The sequence below is a fragment of the Chrysemys picta genome, chromosome 23, assembly GCF_011386835.1.
Source record: "Chrysemys picta bellii isolate R12L10 chromosome 23, ASM1138683v2, whole genome shotgun sequence".
NCBI lineage: Eukaryota > Metazoa > Chordata > Testudines > Emydidae > Chrysemys > Chrysemys picta.
In genome coordinates, this window is record NC_088813.1 from 15,894,960 (window position 1) to 15,900,959 (window position 6,000).

Here is a 6,000-nt window from a genome sequence, read left to right on the forward strand (position 1 = left end):
TCTAAACCACCCTTGGTTTTAGGTTTCCAAAACCCAAATCCACTCTGCTCCTCTTGGGTCAGATGCCCAACTGCTCTAAATCAGTGTAGCTCCATGGGTGACAAAGGGCCAGGTCCTGGGCAGGTGTCAATCAATGTAGATCCGTCAGAGTCAATGGAGTTATGCTGATTTCATTTATTTTAATGGGATTTGAGCCCTGAATTCCAGCCTTGGTTTTGCCCATCGCTTTCCTGTGTCCTTTTTGTTAAAGTCAATGTTGTTTCCTTTGTCACCTTATCGGCAGCACCTATTTTCATGTATCTTAGAGGCACAAGTGACTTCCCAGCTCACTCCTGGGCTCTCCTAAAGTAAGCCTGCATTTCAAACAGCGCTCTGCTTCCACAGAGGCTGGGTTTTAAATTGTATAATAAAACTTAATGGACAAATGAGTCTCCTTGGGTCTCAGGTGTCTGATATCAGCCTCTCTTGCTGATGCATCACAGTGACATTCCAGTAGGGCAATGGGCCCCTAATGATGTATTATTATAATTTCATATATCTTTATTATTAATAAAGGAGAGAGCTGATTAGTTGGGTTGGGGAATTGGTAAATGGTGGAGAGTATCAGACATAGTGATTGCGAGACTGGGCAGATGGGAATATGGGGGTGGGGGAACAGAACTAACGGCAACAGAGTTTGATCTCTAAAGGCAAGTCCAGTTCATTTACACACGCTGAGTGAAATTCACACGGGTGCAGGCAGCCTGTAGAAGGATTTAAATGGTGCACACACCTGGTGTGAACAGGAATCAATTTCACCTATAGCTAGTAAAAGGCATGCAGCTTGTCTCACCTTCTAAAACAGCATTTCTCAAACGGGGGTCGCCGCTTGTGTAGGGAAAGCACCTGGCGGGCCAGGCCGGTTTGTTTACCTGCCCCATCCACAGGTCCAGCCAATCACGGCTCCCACTAGCCGCGGTTCACCACTGCAGGCCAATGGGGGCCGCTGGAAGCGGCGGCCAGTAAGTCCCTTGGTCCGCGCCGCGTCCCGCAGCCCCCATTGGCCTGGCACAGCGAACTGCGGCCAGTGGGAGATGCGATCGGCTGGATCTGTGGATGGGGCAGGTAAACAAACCGGCCTGGCCCGCCGGGGCTTTCCCTACACGAGCGGCAACCCCAGTTTGAGAAACGCTGTTCTAAAAGGCACCACACTTGGGTTCCAGGGAATGGGTCGGGCAGTGAAGCTAGTTTCTAAGCTCTCGCCTGGGCCCCAGTTCAGAAAAGCTGGTGGATTTTCAAAAGTGCCTCAGTGACTTAAAAGCACGAATCCCACTGGTTTGTGCTCCTAAGGCATTCAGGCACCTTTGAAAATCCCACGTAGTATCTCTGTTCAGGAAGATCACTTAAGGATGTGCTTAATGTTAAGAAAGTGCTTACGTGCTTTCCTGAATCAGGATCCCAGACCAGGAGCTGTGTGGGGCAGGGACAGTCCTCTTTGCTACTTCTCCATAGAATGTCTAGCGCCATGGGGCCCTGATTCCTGACTGAGGTTCCTACATGCTACCGTAGTAGAAATAATCCTCACTAGATTCCAGCGTGGAAGGACTGGGTTGGGCAGGGGATGCAGGCCTGTTTGGGGCTGATAACTGTCCATTGGCTCAGCTAGGAGACGGCATTGTGGGGCGGCCGTGATCCGGTCCCTTGCAGATGGATTTCTTAAGGAATGTACTGCTGCTTTCCAGTTGCTCGGTGGGTGGTACATGCTCTTGCAGGACCAGAGCCGGCTGAATTATGAGGTTCTTTTCCTCTCCCCTCTTCCTTCTGTTTTTGTGTGGTTCTGATTCTGGGTGATTTTCCCAAAGCAGTGTCTTTTATTTTTTTTCCCTCTCTATTACTTTTCCAGTCTCTCTGTGTGAGTCACGCTGTCAACCTGATTCCTCGTGAATGGGGAAGAGGCTGGACAGCCCAATTAAGCAAGATGTTCTTAGACTTTGCTGCAATGACTGGGAGAAACGCATTCAGATATTAAGCAGCACAGAGGATGAGGAGGCGCCCGATGCGTGAGAGTGGATGACGTTTATTTCATTGCTTCTCCTTCTCTTAGCTCACGCTGGCCTAGCAGATCACAGCGTGCCCTGGAATACACCTGAGGACTCGTCCACCCTGGATGTGTTTGCCCAGAGGTGGCCACATCAGAACTGTGCTAGTGCACGTGCCTAGCGGAGGTGCTGTGGAATAAGCAGCATCAGTGCAACATACTTTTGACAGGTAGGGAGCCTGCCATAGCCCCGCTGTGCTGCCGGACTTTTAGAGGTCTAAAATCTCCTGGATTAGCTTCGGTAGCCTCCGGGAGATGGAGCCCGATTCCGGAAGACTTCTGGCCAAACCTGGAGGGTTGGCAACCTTGCCGGTGCACCTTTCTGCGCAGACCTAGGCTAGCAGTCTCTCTCAAGCCTGAACAGCTTCGTACCTCCTATCCACTTTGACAGGACTGTGCTTTGCAGGATTGTGACCTGTGCACTAGGAAAGTAGGAGACCTTTTGCACAATCCTGGCAAAGCTGATAGGAGACCACATGACGAGTGAGCGGTGCAGGGGCAAACAGTATAATCCACCCAGGAGACATGGCAGGCAGATGCTGGCTAAGCCTGTTCTGAAGAGACCTGAGAAATAATACCCCAGAATATCTGCGCAGCAGAAAGTGGCATTTGCCCATGCAAAGCAGGCCGTTGTCTACACAGAAGATGCAAAATTGTGAGATTGCTCTTTAAATTGGTGAATACTTGATTTCAGAGGCCCTTTGAAAATCTGACCCCTAATTTCTGTCCTGACTGGCTCGTTACATCTCTACTGGAAAACTGTGCGTTGGTGGGTGTATACTATCCATCCCAGGCCACTACACTGGAGAATTAAATAGGCTCGTGTCTCCACCTTTGGATGCAAATTAATTATTTGGCAAGGATTTCACAGCCAGGCTCCTTGAAAACAGTAAATCTGAAAGAAAATCCGGGTTTAAATCATTAAAAGCATTAAAAACGACCTTTACCTGCTGCAAACATAATCCATTAATAATGTGTCTTGTACTGGAGAGATAATGGGGCTCTTTCACCAGGGGATTAAGGGATTGTGGGAACTCAGAACTGCCGATTCACTGAGAAAACGGTTTTTATTGCAGGTGGGACTATTTTAAAAAAAACAACAAACCTAAAACACACAGGACAGATTTAACAATGTTCTTGTTTTATTTACATTCCCAGAACAAAGGTTTTATGGAAGAGGCAGGGAAGAAAGTTTAACTCTTTGCCTCAAGCCTCTGAGGCTATCGAATGTGCAATAAAACCTTTGATGCTCTACAGGGACTTGTTTAAGGGCCTGATGTGCAGTCACTTTATTGCAGAGAGAATTTCATAAAAGCTGCACTGCCTATGCATATTGGTTTGTTATTATAGGGTTGCTCATGAGATCTTAGATAGCTATCTATCCTAGCTCCCTCCTTCCCTTTCTAGTTGGGCTGGTTGAAAATTTTTGAACAAAACATTTTTACATCAGAAAATGGGATTTTGTTAAGAAAAAAATATTTCACACAAAAAGCTGAAAAAGCCAAACCTACACGACGCGTTTTGATTATGGTTGGGCCAACATTAATCTCTGCATCTACCTATGCCATCATGGCACCTCATGGGAGTTGTAGTTCTGGGTCCACCATACCCCCGTTATAAGACTTGAGTCCCACTCCGCAACCTGAGCTACCTATCCCATGATGCATGGCAGTCTCTTCTTGTGCCTGAGCTGCTGTGGTTCATGGTGTGAATCCTGTGATGCACTACAGTGACTCCACCATGGGGAGAGGCTGAAGCGCATCTTGGGAGATGTAGTTTGGCTTTGGAACAAGGCCTAGAGGGAAGAATGTGGGGCAAGAGGGAATCTTTACAACAACTCCCAAGAGGCATCTCGGGTGGGTGCAGAGATTAATGTCTACCCAACGCAAGATGAAACATTTTGTCTTTCCAAAGTGAAATATTTCTGAACTTTTTGTGCCATTAAAAGTTTTGATATTTTGACTTTTTGGGAACAAAGACAAATGTTGAAATAGAATCATGGAATATTAGGGTTGGAAGAGACCTCAAGAGGTCATCAAGTCCAATCCCCTGCTCAAATATTAGAGTTTATCCCATGAGATGGAAATTTTGTTTTTTGATCAGCTATGCTCTCTAGGTTCCTGGCCCATGCTATTAGCCATAGCTTCTGAATGCATATACGTACTATTTTGTTAATGCTAGATTGTTCATGCAGGCTGGACTGTGAACACTGGCTTGTTATAGGGTTGCCTGTGAGGTCTGGGAGATGCATCTGTTAGTATAAGATTCCTGATGAAATCTTGTCTGCACACATTGGCTTGTTATTGTACAGTAGTAGTATTACTATTTATTATTTGTGTTGCGGGACTGTCTAGAGGCCCGAATCCTGGATCCAAGGCCCCATTGTGCTAGGTGGATATAGGGGAATGCTTCAGTATTAAACTGTTGGCTGGTTTTTGTTTGCTTGCCTGCTTTTTAAAGAAAAAAGGCACTGAAACGCTTTAATGTCAATGTCGCTATGTTGACTTCCATCAGCTGAGAATCTGACCCAGTGCTCCGATAAGACATTGTGGACCACAGTGTAGAGAGAATTCGACACTGGGCTGTACAACCAGAGCACTGATATCCTTGTGGCTACATTTCTGGTGTAACCCTGTGAGTGCTCTGTGGTAGTTTAATGGCACAGTCAGGGCAGATTTCCCAGCTTTACGTGAATAAGGAAAGGGGCTTAGCTAGCCAGCCCCTCATCCATCTTGACTAACTCGAGCGGCTTGCACAAATAGAAGTTAAATGTTGACAATGTACCGAGCAAGGTGGACAAAATGTGTCGTGACACTATTCTTACAACTGAGGAGGCTTCATGGTGGCTGAAGCGTGTCAGGTTGATTTATCACGCGGCTTCAGGAGAAAATAAACAATTCTGGTGGCAGGAAAGAGCTTTGCTCACTGACGAGCCTTTGGATTTTCCAGGACAGTAAAGGGCCCTGGAGATAACCCCGGATGGCAGCGGGGGAGCTAAAGCTGGAAAGAGAACTGCCACGTGAAATGGCAGCGAATGCTGCCTGTCCCTGCTAGGAAGTCGAGGGAGTCCCCCTGACTTACAGGCTCTTTAAAGGTTGACCCCTTTTAATTAATCCCCATTTATTTTATTACTAATAACAGCAGCTCTCAGTGCACTTTACAGCATCATTATCCCTGTTTTACAGAGAGGGGAAGTGACTTGCAGGCTGGTGGCAGAGCTGCATCTAGAACCCAACTCTCCGGAGTCCCACTCTAGTGCTCCATCCAGAAGGCCAGTCTGCCTCCCATTTGCCTGCTGGAGAGCGAGGCACAGGGAGATTAAGTGGTTTACCAAGGTCACACAGGGAGTCTGTAGCACAGAGAGGAATTGCACCCATCTTTGCCTGCTGCCCAGGCCACTGTTTTAAGCACAAGACCCTCCTTCCTCTGTAAGCAGCACTAGTCCTGATCTTTCTTTCACGGCAGTCAGTGGAAGGTTAGTTGTTCACCCTACCGGGGTCAGGATTGGGTCCCATGTGTGGATGGGAGGGGGGAACTCACTTTACGAAATGTAGAACTTACCTAGAATCACAGGGTCTGATTCTCCTCTCTTACAACAGTTGTACACCAGAGTCACTCCACTAACTTAACAATCCCTCAGACAGAGACAAGCACCTACAAGATCTCTATCAAGCATTCTTAAAACTACAATACCCACCTGCTGAAGTGAAAAAACAGATTGACAGAGCCAGACGAGTACCCAGAAGTCACCTCCTACAAGACAAGCCCAACAAAGAAAATAACAGAACACCACTAGCTGTCACCTTCAGCCCCCAACTAAAACCTCTCCAGCGCATCATCAGAGATCTACAACCTATCCTGAAAGATGATCCCTCACTCTCAAAGATCTTGGGAGACAGGCCAGTCCTCGCTTACAGACAACC